Source organism: Ammodytes marinus (genome assembly GCF_949987685.1).
Source record: "Ammodytes marinus genome assembly, chromosome: 3".
Classification (NCBI taxonomy): domain Eukaryota; kingdom Metazoa; phylum Chordata; class Actinopteri; order Uranoscopiformes; family Ammodytidae; genus Ammodytes; species Ammodytes marinus.
Window position 1 is genome coordinate 5,772,055 of NC_137232.1, and position 18,338 is coordinate 5,790,392.

Consider the following 18,338-nt stretch of genomic DNA (forward strand, 5'->3'; position numbering starts at 1 on the left):
CAGCAGTGATTAACTGTTCTTAGGATAACACGTACAGAATTTATAATAACACACAATCTTTCCCATAACTTCCTCTCTCTGTAAACCAAAAAAAGTAAGATAGTTGTACATGTGTGCGTGCGTGCATATATGTATTTGTTTTTCATATCTTCTGTCTGTATCCCCCCTGATTGGGTATCTAGGAATGTTAAAAGCAGGAAAGGGTCGTATTTCAACAATACTGTGGCTCGTTTCGACACAGAACAGCTATATTGCCGTGCCAGGTGAAACTCCAAACACTTCCTGCACAGACTGTGTTATCGTTCCTCGGCGACGTTCCTACTCTTTTCCTGCTCTAAAACACTCCTGTCAAGGTAAGGACGACCTCTTAGCCTCACAGCAGTCGCTCTGTCAGCTGAGTTATTGCCCCTTCACCCTCAGTAGCAAAAAGGGCCCATTCAGCATCACTGGCTTTGGGTGGATGGAAGAACTGGGACAAAAACTGCTTTTAATGTGAAAGGAATTTGTGTTCTAATGGTTGTAAGTTTAAGGTGAAGGATTACAATACATCTGAATTTGTAGTTAAAAACATTGTTCCTGCCAGTGCTGGAGATTTAGGTTTAAACAGACAGAATAATCCTCAAATAAATATACTGTAGCCTACATGCACACACACACACTTGTTTACTTTCTGGAAGTTCTCCAAAAGGCTTGGAGATGGATGTGTAGCACTGTACTCGATGGATTCGAACACAAGCCAGACAAATGAGCTGTACAAATACTTGCTACAGAAACTATAAAAGGTTTAAGATTTAATGTTGATTGCTGGTGAGTTGATTGAGAAAATGCTCAACTTTTCAATGACTAGAAGTCTACCCTCAAGGGAATGGTATTTTCTTTTATCCGGGCTTTATTTAGATGATGGTTTGTGTAAACGGTAAATCGTATCTGGCAAATCCCCGATTGCTCAATATGTTCTGTGTAATTTCTCTGTTATGTTGGTTAAGATATAGCCTACACTGATTAATTAACACGTTTATCAAGGTTATTAATACGGAGTAATTGCAATGAAAATGCTGCACAAACTACCTCACACACTACTAGGGTAACCTGCAGCTTTTTTGTTATTATTAGCATGTATTCAAACTATTGCAGGTTGTGTGAGCAACCAGTGCACAGTCCAAACTCCACAAGCAAATTATACTCCTCTCCGCTCACCAGGTTGAGGCCTCATTATGAGAATATTCTGAGGCTTTCAAGGTTAGAATGCATATGCCACACCACAAATTGTTTGGTTTTTGAGCTAAAAGCTGGCGTCAATAGATGATGGTCCATTCATTGTGAAAAATAAGTCTACCATATACGCTACCCACCGAATCTTCGTTTTATTTTGTATTAGCAATTATGTCACATGTTGTGCTGTCTGAAAATCAGTTGTGGTGGAGGTTTGACAATAATGTAATTTTTTATAATATTAGGCCAACAATTAAGGGTTTATTTGACTTAGGCCTACTTTACTTTCAAATGTAGCTGTTAAAAATTAAAGGATACTTTGCATAAGTAGGCTAACATTTAGGATTTTTCCCGTAGCCTAATTGACTAGCCTATTTTAACATCTATGGCTAACTGTAGCCTATACTTTTATGCCTATCCTAGCCTACTTCTTCCAGCACTGCTGACAGCAATAGTTTATTTTAAAGAGAAGTAAAGTTTGTAGCCTAGGCTATATAGAAGACCTAATAGGCTAATTAACATAGGCCTATTTATTTCCGTAAAATTAGGCTACTGAATCTGGTCGGTATAATATTGTTACTTTAACTAATTGTCCTGCAGCTGTAACAGGTGTGTTATTTTCTTTACTGCGACATCAGACAGCCAATCAGAGCAGAGGAGGCCGTGAAGAATGTCATGTCTGTCCGGTCATTACTACTATCGCTTGTAAGTGGTCCTACTTGTTTAGACACAATTTGGGACACGACAAAGAAGTTCAACAACAATGATTGTGTGAAAGTAAATGAAGGTTAGTATCTCTACACATAATTGTAAGTAAATTTCTGCCTTCACACAAAAAATAAAACATGATCCTTAATATAGCCAAGCTAACACAAATTTGGCTAATTTTGAAAAATTAGCTAGCTAGCCTACAATGTAGCTCACACAAATGAGCCTAATAGGCTAAATTGTAAAAAAAAAAAAAAAAAATTGTTAGTTGTATGTACACTAAAACGTTTCTGGATATCCTATAACTAACTTAGAGTAGGCTAGGCCTAAGCATAGAAGAGTCATTTGTTAGGCTATAACAAATCACAATTTTGCTCTAGTCCACATATGCTCATAATTCAAAGTGAGTAGACTGGTTGCTGCTAATTTTTTTCCGAATAATAACCATGGAAAAATGCACTGTAGCCCTATTGCATTTAAAAAAAAGTTTTAGCCTATTTGGCAGTGCACTTAAAGCTGTTTCCTACTGTGCTGCTCACTCAGTCTTAAGAGTGGATGACATCCTTACCCTATTTATCTGGGAAAGAAAAAAATTAAAGAAGGACAGAACATGTCTTTGTTACTAAAGCCTATAAGTAGGACTACCGTTTCACCAATTCATCTACACAAAGCATTTTGTTGAGGCAGTTAAATGAGCTGTTTGATTCAGACTTTATTCTCAAAGTGCATAATTAAAATACAATGTACTGATTTAAAAAAAAAGTGTATTCTTCTCTCAATATGGTATTTCGTGTTTGATCTTGAAATTGTGTCTTTATTCTAAAAGTGCATAGTAAAATAAAAAACTTCCTCCTCAGTTTTGTTCCTTCCCTGTGGCCCTTATACTCTTATGGCTTTGATTATGTGCAGTAAAAAAACAACAAAGAAACAATATATAGGGCCTATCATACATAGGCATGTATTATCATTATATTTGGACGTGAGAAGTGATCTTTGTAACCACAGGTCTAGATAGCTGAGTTAGGTGAAACTTACCCCCTAGTTCCTGGTAGGCTATTCCTTATGGTGGAATCTGTACATTGTATGTTTAAACAGTGTATAGGCTTCCATATCAGTCCTCACATGTTTCGTCTCCTGAAAGCATCCATTGAAGGCCTATTCATGTGGCTATGTTTAGAGGTATGGGACCCAGAGAACAAAGCAGGACTGTGAACTTGTGAACCTGTCCACCCTGGCTTATAAACCATGACGTCATAACATGAGTCTTATGATAGTTTCCATATCCAGCTGTTTGTGTTTGATAGGAGGAATTAGCCCACTGTTGAACCATGGACCTGGCTGCCTCATTATTCCCTTACACTTTTTCCTCTCCTCTTCCCCTTTTTCAGTTTTCAGTGTGTGTGTGTGGATTTGTGTGCCTGTTGCAATGAGGATTAACCTACTTCAACTGATTGGAATGACGTTCAACACTCAGACACAGGCTGGCTTTCGACAGGAAGGAGGGACTGGATGCAGGCGAAAGAAAGAAAGAAAGACACAGCAATTCTAATTTATTGTCAACAACATGAAGGTGATCACATAACCACGATCTCGTCAGTGACGTAACACAAACAGAGGGGGATGAGGGGCGGGGGGGCATAGGAGAAAACCCGTATGGCCGGTGCTAACTCACCACACTTTGATTGATAGACAAAGGAAGTCTCTTGACTGTGGTGATTGAACAGGTACTGGGATTTGAGTGAATCCCAGTAGCCTATGTAATATACAGGAAACTCGTTTGAATGAATCAGGGTAGGCCCTGTTGATAGACAGTAGGTAGAGTAGCCCTTTGAGCTGACAGCAGAAATGCCTCTGCCACACTGTGTTGTCTGTCCCTACCCAGAATTCCCAATTGTATATATATACACTCAACAAAAATATAAACGCAACACTTTTGTTTTTGCTCCCATTTTTCATGAGATGGACTTAAAGATCTAAAATTCATTCCAGATACACAATATTACCATTTCTCTCAAACATTGTTCACAAATCTGTCTAAATGTGTGATAGTGAGCACTTCTGCTTTGCTGAGATAATCCATCCCACCTCACAGGTGTGCCACATCAAGATGCTGATCTGACATCATGATTAGTGCACAGGTGTGCCTTAGAGTGTCCACAATAAAAGGCCACCCTGAAATGTGCAGTTTTGTCTCACAGCAAAATGCCACAGATGCCACAAGCATTGAGGGAGCGTGCAATTGGCATGCTGACAGCAGGAATGTCAACCAGATCTGTTGCTCGTGCATTGAATGTTCATTTCTCCACCATAAGCCGTCTCCGAAGGCGTTTCAGAGAATATGGCAGTACATCCAACCGGCCTCACAACCGCAGACCACGTGTAACCACACCAGCCCAGGACCTCCACATCCAGCAGGTTCACCTCCAAGATCGTCTGAGACCAGCCACTGAGACAGCTGCTGAAACAATTGGTTTGCATAACCAAACAATTTCTGCACAAACTGTCAGAAACCGTCTCAGGGAAGCTCAACTGCATGCTCGTCGTCCTCATCGGGGTCTTGACCTGACTCCAGCTCGTCGCCGTAACAGACTTGAGTGGGCAAATGCTCACATTCGATGGCGTCTGGCACGTTGGAGAGGTGTTCTCTTCACGTATGAATCTCGGTTTACATTGTTCAGGGCAGATGGCAGACAGCGTGTGGCGTCGTGTGGGTGAGCACTTTGCTGATGTCAATGTTGTGGATTGAGTGGCCCATGGTGGTGGTGGGGTTATGGTATGGGCAGGCATCTGTTATGGACGAAGAACACAGGTGCATTTTATTGATGGCATTTTGAATGCACAGAGATACCGTGATGAGATCCTGAGGCCCATTGTTGTGCCATACATCCATGAACATCACCTCACGTTTCAGCAAGATAATGCACGGCCCCATGTTGCAAGGATCTGTACACAATTCTTGGAAGCTGAAAATGTCCCAGTTCTTGCATGGCCAGCATACTCACCGGACATGTCACCCATTGAGCATGTTTGGGATGTGCTTGACCGGCGTATACGACAGCGTGCACCACTTCCCACTAATATCCAGCAACTTCGCACAGCCATTGAAGAGGAGTGGACCAACATTCCACAGGCCACAATTGACAATCTGATAAACTCTATGCGAAGAAGATGTGTTGCACTGCATGAGGCAAATGGTGGTCACACCAGATACTGACTGGTTCTGAGTCCCCAGACCCCCAATAAAGCAAAAAAATGCACATTTCAGAGTGGCCTTTTATTGTGGACAGTCTAAGGCACACCTGTGCACTAATCATGATGTCAGATCAGCATCTTGATGTGGCACACCTGTGAGGTGGGATGGATTATCTCAGCAAAGCAGAAGTGCTCACTATCACACATTTAGACAGATTTGTGAACAATGTTTGAGAGAAATGGTAATATTGTGTATCTGGAATGAATTTTAGATCTTTAAGTCCATCTCATGAAAAATGGGAGCAAAAACAAAAGTGTTGCGTTTATATTTTTGTTGAGTGTATATCACAGGTCTCTCCTTGTACACACAAAAACGCACAAACACACACACACTGGAACTTTTGGCCCAGTAGGTTTCAGGTGGCTTATAATGGGATAGTCAGGCCAAGGGGCACAAACAGTCTGTGAAAGAAATAATCTCTCTCACACACACACACACACACACACACACACACACACACACACACACACACACATTCACACTTTATAATGTATACATTTCTTCATTTTGTGACTAGATGTATGTGTTTTCGTTGGTCTCATAACACCTCTTTGGCCTTCTTATAAATATGCATCAAGGAGTCTTGGATTAGTGGCAAAGATCATTTTCTAAAGCCCAAGTGTGTGTGTGTGGTTTAGGGTGCATGCATGCTTGAGTGTGTGTGTTTGTGTCTTAAGCCAGGCAGAGAAAGAATACGGCCTGCTGTAAGCCCAGGCATGTGTGATTGGGTTTAAGACGGCGTTGATCGGCGTCTTCTTGGACACTACATGACCAGACCAGACGCGCCAAGGACAACACAGACCACTGGGCTAAAAATACAAAGGTAAGACCACTGTGTCTGTCTTTTTACATCCCGTGATTTCATTACCAGTGGGTTCATCATTTACAATCACTGTTCACTCCAATATGTTCTGAGCTGTACATTGTTATTGTTAGCCATCCCTGTAAGATGTGTTTAAATGTCATGTGTGTGTAAGCCAGTGCCCAGTCACACAAGGTGCAAGAGGTGTTTTGTGTGTGTGTGTGTGTGTGTGTTTGTGTGTGTGTGTGTGTGTGTGTGTGTGTGTGTGTGTGTGTGTGTGTGTGTGTGTGTGTGTGTGTTTTGACCCAATGTCAGTGTGATAGTGTTCATTTTACCCAACAGAAGGGTTGTTTTGATCCAACAGTCACGAAACATAACACAAACATTCACTTTCACCAAGAGTAAAGAAAAAGGTAGCACATCTTAAGCTCCCTAGTTAAGGAGGGCAAAATACTTTCATTGCATTTGTTTAAATAGGCTCACATAACAATAAATCGACACTGACGCGTTGCTCCACAAATCCTTCTTCAGAGTGTTTAGAGTTGTTCTTATTTTCACAACTAGTTATTGTAAATTGGACTGGTTATAAGCAGAGATTTGGGAATCAAAGTAGAAACTTCCAGTTCAGGGGATTAGTCATTTAGTCCTGGATATCTTAGGTTTAAATGTATTATTTTGTAATGTGTGATTTGTATTAATAAAATCCCGAATCCTTGTTAGAAGGGAAAATATGAATGACACTATCATTCTTTCCCGTTAGTAAGGTTTTATGGTATTATTAACGGAAGGTTTTATTTTCTGCTACTTGCGTAATTTACAGTATAACTTTGCAAATGCAATTTTTAAATCACCTGAAACTGCTTCACAGGTCACCTCCCACTGTGCACTTGAGCACAGAAGATATTGGCAAATATCAGTTCAGTTTTCAAGAAATTCTCAAATAATGAACACAATACAAGCTATAACCTTAATCAGTCACAGGTCATGCCTCTGCATACCTCAGTCAGCCTTTCAGCTCTTTAATATTCTCCAAATACATTTCCTGTTCACAGCTAAAGCTTATGTTTCCATTACACCACTCCTGCCTGTAAAGGTCACATAATGATATTATGGCCATATTACTTTGCCTAAACGAATCCCTTTAGCTTAATTTTTATATGCAATTAGCATAATGCCAAATGCATTTCAACCCCAATTGACATTGTTAATTTTTCTGCCTCAAACCATTCAAAAGTCATATTGCCTAGCTAGCTTTTTGAAAACTCTATTGTCTTGGATAAACACATGCTTAGACCTTTTAATAACCCATGTTTCTTGATGTCTATTTCTGTCAGAAGCTTCTGAATTTTTGAAGTATTTATTTTTATTTGAGTGAATTACCATCTAATGTTTTCTGTACTTGCTGTTGTACCTGTTCTATTCGAACCATTGTTGTCATTACTCTCAAGTCAGTAGTATAATCTGTTAATGGATGCTCTATGGGTTGTCTTTATTTTCAGTGGCTGCATGTCACTGAGGTTAGAGAATGTTGGTCCATCCAAAGGAGAATTGATGTCAGTAACTGAGGCATAAATAAGACCTTTAGCCCCTAAGGTGTCCTGGCAACCTATAGTTTTGCTAGATGGTCTTTGTTTCTGCATTCTAGAAGTCTGTAGCCCACATACGGGGTGGTTATGGTTGGTTTGAATCATTTGATCAAGCTTCACCCCAAACATATTTTCTTCTTCAAAGTTGATCTATCCCCTCCATCATACGTAAATAATCAATATTTCTCAACATATGCAAATTCTGAATGCATTCAATATATAGTGTAGACTAGTAGTATCATTTCCAACAACAAGATTCAGAAATTGAGTTTGGGGCTTTTTCAGTCAAGAAATAACCCACAACTGTATGTTTTGTACTGTTAAAAAAACAAAAAAAACAACAAAAACAAAGTTGATGAAGCACAAATAACCATCTTCTGAAAGTCACTTTTAGGCTGTTAAAGAAGATATGAATTCTAATGTTCATTTTAATAATAGGACTTATCACGTAAACAATTGTAGGTTCATCAAAGCAGGAAGTGATCAGGAAATGTTAATAATAAAATAATATTCTTGTAAATCCTTTTCTTGAGAACACCAACCATTCCACTGTGAAAATGTGCCACTGAAGACAAACGGGGATATGAAAATATCTCCAGATAATCTTACTACTATAGCAGCCGTGTCGGCAGGACTTGCAAGACTTACTCAATGCACGGGGCAGTGCGCATGTGCGTAAAATGTACGTTGGGGTCTGGAGGGCGCAGTGCGCAAAATACGCGGGGGTGGGGCTCGGTGCGTATGTGCGCAAAATGCGCGGGGTGCGCATGTGCGCAAATGTATGTGTGTGTGTGTGTGTTTATTATACTATCTATGGTGTGGGGTGGGGATTTTGGGACTCAGCAAATGCGCAGGGGGGTCGGGGGCGCAGTGCGAATGTGCGCAAATGGGGGGGAGGGGGACTCAGCAAATGCATCGGGCGACCCGGGCCGCGGCACAACTTCTACCTGCCGGCTTCCCTCACCTGCCGCTGTATACGCAGCTGCCGCTCAGAAGAAGCTGCATAAGCAGAAGAAGCAAGATAACGGCCCAGCCGCTGCACTCTCTCAGGTAGGAGTTGGCTATAGGTTACACTTTGCTGCTAAACTTTTTATTTATTTTAAAATGACTCTCCTCAGTCATATTAGTATTATCCTGTTGTAGTCGCGCGTTATATGCCCCCTCCCCACACTCCCCGCTCCCCAGAACTGTTTCATTTTTTTAAAGTCGGAAAGTCACACTCCCCCGCTACCCAGGAAAGTTTAAGTCAGTGATTTGTATTTCTTCTATATTTTAAATGACTCTCCTCCTTCAGCGTCGGTCATTTGTATCCTATTACTTCTGTCTCACTCCTGGCCTACAGCTACACTGCTTTGAACCCCCTTTCCGTCTCCAATATACTATCTATGCCTCCAGCACACAAGCCATGCTTTAATTCACTACAGTTAGGTTGCTGCCTTATTAGCTTATTAACCTACCATCTTGCTTTGCCCATTGTTGCTATTTATTTACATTTTGCTACTGTAAATGCACACTATATTTCTGTTTCAGAAGCAGCTGTTAAAATTATTTTCTTCCTGTACAAGTGACATCTATTTTGCTGGGAGTTTTTCCTCAGATGAGCTAAGGGTCTAAGGGCAAGGGGGTGTCTCTGTCATATTGTTGTTTACGGACTGTGAAGCCTGCTGAGGCAAATGGCTGATATGGCTATATTAAGAAAAACTGATTTCATTTGACTTTTCAACTAACCCACTGTTGTTGCCACATTTTCCTACAGTTGCTGCTGCCCAAAACTGCCCCCAAACCCATTTGCTACTTCCCAAAGTAGTATGTAGGTGGTAAGTTTGCATGTTATTTTTTAATAGGGTTAAATGTTTAATCAGGCCTTTGCTCTGAATACATGTAGACAATGCCTACATCACATTTCTGATACGCTCTGAATCTCTCATACATATATGTCATAAGGCCTTCCTAACAACAGAAATGCTCAAAATATCCCTGTAATTTGGGTGCATCCACCAATTACATTTTGGCTCACTATTTACATTACAACTTACTACTTACATTGAAATCAGGTATGGATAAAACAAGTGCTGTATGCAGTAAAAGCACTTTTCAATATAGCTTTTCCTGAAATTCTCTGATGAAAGTTGTCATACACACATATTGTGCCACATATTTGAACTGAGGCTTCACTAAATATTGTGACAAAATATCTGATTACTGTTTTAATGAAAACAATTAACAATTCACCAGCAGAGATGGATAGTAAACAGTTTAAAAGCTAATGTTTGTGCACATTGTAAAATATAGCTTACATTGCAGATCTCCACCACTAGATATTTTTCCTAAACATTGAAAGTTACATGTGACTACAGTGAAACAAAATAAAATTTGTTTTCGACCAGAAGAATGACCTAAAACCAATGTGTTTTTCTGTATGAACACCATGACTTTTAATACATACTTCACTTAACATTGTACAATAACCCCTTTAATCCATACATTCATTTGGTTTATAATAATGTGATAAATCTATTAAACTTTTTTTTTGCTTACTTCATAATGTACTAGGTCAGGGGTTCTCAACCTTCTGCAAGCTGCCCCCCCCCCCCCCCCCCCCCCCCCCCGAAAGCTGGGTCATTGCAGTTGGGCCCCCCCCACCGCCCCTGACAACACCCCCCCCCCCCACCATACACAGATAGATAGATAGATAGATAGATAAATAGATAGATAGATAGATAGATAGATAGATAGATATTCTATTATTGTTATTATCACAAGGGCGACAGTGGCGCACCTTTGAGTTGAACATTGGGTTTAGGGTTGGGGTCCGGAAACGTTAAATGCATCATTCTGGTGCACTTTAAAAGCTAATTATGAGATTGTATCAATGAGACACTGAGGAAATGTTTTTTGTTTTAAATCTCCTTAGAAGAGAAGAAAATAGTAGCCTAAATAGAAACATTTAGAATAGATACAAATGTGTGATTAATTGCTCGTTGAACACAGTAGAGTGATAAGTGCTTTCAAGTCAGAGTCTCCAAACACCACAGAAGTTTACAATAACACCATTTAAAGTCTGTAGATTTGGAAAGTGGCCAGATTTAGCTCAAAATGCTACCTGCGATTAATGTGCTGTGCAGCCTGGACGCGGAGTTGTGTGTGTCTCCTCTCTGCTCTGACTGCAGGCTGAGACTGCTGCGGGAGGCTACTGAGAGACTAACCGCCTGTAAGTGCTCTTGGACGGGCAGGGGCTCACGGCAGCACCCGCTGCTCGTTGAGCACAGTAGAGTGATACGTGCTTTCAAATCAGAGTCTCCAAACACCACAGAAGTTTACAATAACACCATTTAAAGTCTGTAGATTTGTCGCTAGTCGCTTTTGACAAAAAAAAGTCGCCCGGAGGATTTGGAAAGTGGCCAGATTTAGCTCAAAATGCTACCTGCGATTAATGTGCTGTGCAGCCTGAACGCGGAGTTGTGTGTGTCTCCTCTCTGCTCTGACTGCAGGCTGAGACTGCTGCGGGAGGCTACTGAGAGACTAACCGCCTGTAAGTGCTCGTGAACGGTTGACAATTATTATTATTATTTTTTTTTTAAGATTTTTATTTTTTAAGATTTTTTTTTCCATCCCATAGCTTAGCCTCCTCGCGCCCCCCCTCCCCCCCGGTAGAGTGTCCACGCCCCCCCGGTTGAGTACCACTGTACTAGGTGAACCACAATGTAATAACATTATGTGCAAAATGTTATTACATTATCCACTCAGCAATTTGTTACAATATTGACCAGGGTTTCTACATTATGGGTTTACTTCCATTTTTTTAAATTACATTATGGGTCGTTGATACCGTATGGGCTCTCACCATACCATAACATTGCTTTACTTTGCCTAAATTGTGTCTAAACAGTGACGCTCCCTCTCACACACCATCTCTTTCTTTCTAATTCTGACTACTACACAGCTCATTGCTGTCCCCAGCCACTAACATCAATGCTGCAGAACACACAGCCACACTTGGAGCTGATCTTCTTACCAACTGCTGCCCTGACACTAACATGGTAAATATGTTTTGAGGTTATTTAATGTTTTCCCCTTTCATTAACAATAGTGCAAATTGCCTCCTATGACACAGACATTGAACATGTTTAATTATCATTATCACAAAAGAACATGCTCCCATCACAAATCAAAGAAATAATAACCGCAAAAATGTGTTATGCATAGGACAAGAACCCATCACCTGCTAGGAGCTGCCAAAAATGTGGAAGGCCCTTAAAGAGACACACGCTGCCAAGAGGAAACAGTTGCACCCTCGAGCCAGATCCACACCTTCTACAAAAAAAACGAAAAAGCCACTCCAGGACATCTACTGAACCCGCCTCACCCGCAGAGCAACCATCATTGTGGGAGACCCCGGTCAGCCCTCACACAGCCTCTTCAGCCTCCTGCCATCGAGAAGAAGGTACCAGAGCCTCTGGGCCAGCTCCACCATGGTAAACATCTTTTTCTACCATGCTATCAGGAAGCTCAACTCTCTCCCTTCCCTCCCATCTGCCCCCAGGAACTCTGGACTTAGGACCTATTTATACTCTGAATATTGAAATGACCTTTTATTGTACACTTTAAATTTCATATTGCACATATTGTAAATAATGTTCCCCATATTGCCCATATTAATTTTAATTTATTCAATTAATTTGTACCTTTTTGTTCTGTCTTACCTTTTGCACTACTTAGACTTTATGTATTGTATATATTACTTATTTGATCATCCCTTTTTTATCCTGTTGTACTCATTGCCACATTTTAACTTGCGCAACATGCACCTCTAGACTCTTGAAGCATTTATATTCATGTGCTGTAAAATAACTGAACTGTGACTACAGCCTCACAGCTAAGTGATATTACCCTGTGAATATAGTGCAACACAATGTTACCAGTTCACTTATGTGTGGTTGGGTCTACTTATTTATTTTGTGCTTTAATCTCACACGTAATTTTTCCGGTACACTGAGAGGAGTTGCTATAGATTCCGTTATACATACAGTACGAAGACAATAAATGGAAACTGATTCAAACTCCCGACCCACTAGAGGTTGAGCGTGTGCAACGCGCGTAAAAACTCTAGTTGTTATGAATCAAAATCAAAATTGCTCAGTCAAAGACAAATCTTAATTGTGCTTGTGGGTGATTCATTTGGCTCCATGCGTCCTCTCTTGTCTCAAATGAACCTGGACGCGCTGTAGTAAGCCTTTAACTTGCATGAACACATGCTAGAGACCCTTGGTTGGCAGTGACAACAAACAACACAGCTGTTTTAATGGTGACCATTATCTGATAGTGACTTCTGTTGTGTTGGTGAGTGTTCTCAGGTGCATGAGCTGGCCAACTGTGCAGATTTTACTCAGTCACGGTAGAGGCAAAAGGGCCATAATTAAATATGGTCTCACATTGACATTTGCCAAGATCTTATGCAACCACTGCACAGCGAATAGAAATAAATCACTCCTTTAGAGCAGGTTAATGTGCATGTCTTGTCAATTTGCCACTTACAATGTGTTTGCATGTCTGCTTATCAGGCCGCCCCTCAAACTGGGACATGTAAAGAGCCCAAAGTGTTTTTCTTAACTCCTGGGAATAGTTTTCTCTAAAGGTACTAAAAGTTCCCCCAGCTAGTTTAGTGTTGTTAGCGTAGAGGTTGTGTCAGACCAAGCACTTCATTGTTTTTCCCCTCCCCATATCTATCTGCACTGTTTATTTTTCAATTAGCCAGGGCTCAAGTTGGCATGATGTCAGGTGTTTTAGGGAAAATTGGTGTGTGTGTGTGTCTCTCTCTCTCTGTCTCTCTCTGTCTCTCTCTCTCTCTCTCTCTCTCGCTCTCTCTCTCTCTCTCGCTCTCTCGCGAGTAAGAAACGGTATGTATGGTGTATTTACACCTGTGCATATGTGTGCGTTGAGCATTAGTGCAGAGCCTCTGTTGATTTGTTAAATCTACTGTAAATATAATGTTTTACTAAAGCTTCACTTTATACAATCCTTTTGAAAATGGGTATAAATAGTAAATGTAGATAAAATATATCAGTCATATGGTTTGATGAGTTTAAAACATTTGAAAAAAACATTTGAAAAAATAAATACATTTGAATTGATTTGAGCAGTCAATACTAAATACTGTTCTACTGTCCCTCCCTAGAGGGGTAGCTTATGATCTTTAGGAATGTAGTGCTTGCCCAAAGACGCCTCATGAGGGCAGAAGTTTATTAACAAAGAGGCTTAAACCAAAGATCACCAATTGAAGGATGAGCTTTCTTACCAACAACTCATAAAAGGATGGATCATTTTTAACTTCTGCTTGGTCTTTTTTCAATATTTTTAACCAAGTCCATATGTTTTTTTAAAAGCAGCATGACATTAGTACATTTAATAAGCTGCTTTAGCAAAGCATAGAAATTACAGAGAAAGTATTTAATTACTTTGTTGTATTTCTACAGTTATCAAATTCAGTCAGGTGTTCCCCATAGAGAGCAGAGAAGGAGAGTTGGCCGATACAACTGTACGTCTACAAATCCCCAGAGCCTCAAACTATTAAGGAAACCCCCAGAGAGTTGCTAAAGCCGACCATGATGAGCATATTATATTTACTCAGCCATCCCTGATGTCTATACCCCACACTATTGGGTGTTACAAAAGCTGGCATACAGCCCAAAGAGTTGTTTTAGAGTAAAAGATAAGATAAGACTTTTTTTGTACAAGATAATACTGAGCAGGCACCCTTATCTTGGGGATTTCAGAAGCAAAAGCTCATAAGGTTCAGCATGGGAAGATGTTAATCATGACCTAAGGTTGAATTAGTCATTTTTATTGCCTATTTAATATTAAAAAAAAATCAGGGTGGCAATAGTCCAGCTGTGTGATTTCACATAATAAACTGTATTAAACATGGGTATGCGTGTGTGTGCACGGTTGTGCATATATCTGTCTGGACCTCTGTGTCTGCCTGTGCACATGAAATATAAGCTGAAGTCAAAAAACAACAAACAGAAGTGTGGACTGGTTTTACAGAGAATTATTATTATTTATATTTCTTGAGGTTTTCTTTTTGAACTGAATATTGATTTTGAAAACCTTTTACTGTTAAATGTGATACTTTGTAGCATTTTGATTTTACACAGCATTCAAAACATGTCAAACTTTATTTTGGCAGGCAAAAATGCTTATATTACAGCAATAACCCTGGGTGAGTAACAGAGGCAAGATTGTCAACATGCAGTCAAACCTGGGAGCTGCCCAGCACTACCAAAGCCTTGCACTGAGTGCAGTAGGCAACACCATGCAGGGTCTCAGACACTTGACCTAGCAGTAACCACAAACAGAAAGCTCAATTGTTTAATGTAGACACTCTACATTAGAGTATGTGAAGTGGAGATAAATGGTATTTTATTATAAATGCTATGTAACATGCTATTTAACACACAGTAGTCATCTTATATAGTCTATGGATCAAAGAACATCCTTAGTTCCCTTTTAAACACCGGACAAAAATACTATAGAGATTAATTGAATGAATGCAACAGGTTTAAATAATTATTGGTCATCAACAGAGGTGCCCTTAGCTCAGTTGGTAGGGCGTCCCCCCCATGGGCCTCGGCCAGCAGCGGACCCGGGTTCGATTCCAGCCCGCGGTCATACTCTGCATGTCACTCCCCTCTCTGCCCCATTTCAACTCTGTCTCTACACTATCAATAAAGCATAAAAATGCCAAACAAATATCTTTAAAAAAAAAACAGAGGTCAAGTTTAATCTGTCCACAGCAGGTGTGTGCGATGACACAAGGAAATTAACTTGAAAAGTAAAAGAGTGAAAATATGGGAGAGCAATGTGAGAGCATAATGAGTTAATGGGAACAATGGCAGAGGGAGTGTGAGCTCTAACCAGGCTGTGTGTGTGTGTGTGTGTGTGTGTGTGCGTGTGTGTGTGTGTGTGTGTGTGCAAGACAAACAATAGCGACTAGTACCCTGACACAGAGCCCCACATCGCCACAAGGCTACTCCAGGGTAGGACTTCCCCTGTCTGTGGTTTGTGTGTGTGTGCTTTGATGAGAGTTCTGCTATGAACATAACTGTGTGTCAGAGCTGTACTCCAGTTCACTATTGTTGTATTTGTTGTTATTGTATGTATCCACCCAAGCATGAAAGTGTGCCTGCCTGTGCTTGTAAATTGTTTCTCCACTATTTTCTGTCTGGGCGCATGCATCCATGCATCCATCTCTGCATATGCCTGCATGGCTGTGCGTCTCTTAACGCAACGTGTGTGTGTGTGTGTGTGTGCGTGCGTGTGTGTGTGTGTGTGTGTGTGTGTGTGTGTGTGTGTGTGTGTGTGTGTGTGTGCGTGTGTGTGTGTGTGTGTGTGTGTGTGTGTGTGTGTGTGTGTGTGTGTGTGTGTGTGTGTGTGTGTGTGTGTGTGTGTGTGTGTGTGTGTGTGTGTGTGCGTGTGTGCGTGTGTGTGTGTGTGGTTACATGTCAGTGAGAGAGGGACAACAAGGGAGGGAGAGAGAGAGAGAGAGAAAGAAATGAGAGAGGTTTGAGAGCTCAATGGGAAAACACAGTTTCCTGAGGTGCTAGTGCACGCTGTTTCTCTGGCAAGTTTTTGCAATACCACAGGATTCTTTAAGTTTTCAGTACAAGTTGCTGCTGTTTGTCTACCTTTTAAGTTCTACTTGTCCTCATTTACCATCTCTTCAGGTAATGTATGAGATGTCAGTTGATATTAAATAGTATTGGTGTATTTCATTTGTATGCATTTACCTGAAAGGACTCAGCGTTGTGACTCTTTGTCTAAAACAGAGTTAACTAAGATAACAGAGAGAGCGTCAACGTTATTAATTCAGCTCATTGTATTTTTTTCCCGCATGTCCTCTCTCTGTCTATCTTTGCCTTAATCTTGATGATATCATCTTACTTTTCCGTTATTTATTAAAGTTCTCGGTTTAATTTTAAAAATAATTGTTGATATCCACTTTTGACTTCGGGGACTTTAAAGTTCATACCACACTGATGTTGTTTTTGGAATAAAAACAGGGCAAACACTGTTTTCAAACTTTATTTGAATTTGTGTAATTTGCTTCTTCCTGTATTTTTTTCTGACAGATTTACCATTGTTTGTTTTGCTCAATCGTCTATTGTGAGGCAGTGCGATGCATTGTGTGCGTTGTGGATAACCAAGAGTGAACTATAGAGTCAACACAACAGCAGCTCCCGATCACTTTTATAGAAATGTGAGTTTTTTATAAATTTTAATATAAATAACACTCTCTTTTTTTGTAGTTGCTGCCTTCACAGTAGAAATGGTCAGATTTCCGTCAGCCTTGACACTTCTTGTCAGACCAGAGGATTAAGTAAAAGTGTTTTTTGTATGAAAGAAAAAATAAATTGTTTAATGGAAGTTTGGCCAGGGCTTCAGGTAAATGACAGGATCTTGGTTGTGTGTTACTGAATGTTGTGCCGTGTAAAACTCCTGGACACTCGTTCCTAAATAAGCTACTGTAATGTCATGTATTACTAATTAAGCTAACACTAAATGGCTCCCAGCTTGACCCATTTGTCATGTGATAGCATGTTGTAATGTATGTTGTGTGTTTTCTGCTAAGAAATGAATAGCTACTGTATGTCTGACAATGTCAAAGATTGATTTTTATCCAAACATACCGAAGCAGCCTTCCTCTTTGCCAAGTTTAAAACTGATTACAATATTTTTACAAGCAGCTGTAGAAACAATTTGAACTGAGTATGAATGGTATTTACTTTCATTTACACACACAAAAAAAACATCATTTGATATACTTTTTATTTTTATTTTTATTTTTTTATTAACCTTTATTTATACAGGTAAAATATACAGTATACTGATATATAAATCAGTAAATAAATATATAAAAGATATACTGATCTAGACAATGATCTAAATGTACAATTTAGTAAAAGTCCTGTGTTAAAATGGTAATATATTGAGTTATTAGAATGAAACATTAAAGTAAGCAATGATGTAGATACATGAGCTTCAATATCTTACACCATTCACAGATATGTGAAATTAGAAAACACTAGAAAATAGTAAGTGCAGTTGAAATATCAAGTCAAATTTTTCTCAGCTCAAAGATTTCTTTTAGATAGCCTTTTTGGATCTCAATATTAAAGGGCAGTAAGCTAATTTTCAAGAATACCTTGTGGAAATCGTTTTCAATTGTATATCTTTAGCTTAACAATCAAATACAGAGAACTTTACAACTGCCTTCAGAAAAAGATTCTGGTGCCTGTTTATCTTCCTTAATTTTTCCCTTTCTACTGCTGTCAGATAAGCATCACAACAGGTTATGCAACTGAGTGATGGCGTGAAATGAAAAACACATGCAAAAGCAAATTGGCATATCCCAGCACAATCGCCCTCAATTTGTATCACTGAGACTGTTTTTCATTACTGAATTTCATTGTAATTGTCATGTCTAATTGCATTTGTACTATATTATAGTCTTCACTCAAAAGTCATGTAAATGTGAATAACTCTGCCTGTGACTAATCCTTTGCGTTCCCCTCTGTGTGTTGTAGTTTTCACCGTGGCCTCAGAGGACGAGCAGTTTGTGGGAAAAGATCCAAGATTCTTGTAACTTTTGTGCCAGCCACATCCTGTTCAAACACATCTCTCTTCTCATATGCCCTTGTCTGTCTGTCTGTCCTAGCTGCCTGCTCTGATTCTCTTTTGCTCAACAGACCCTCACACATTTACGTTCCTTACACACACC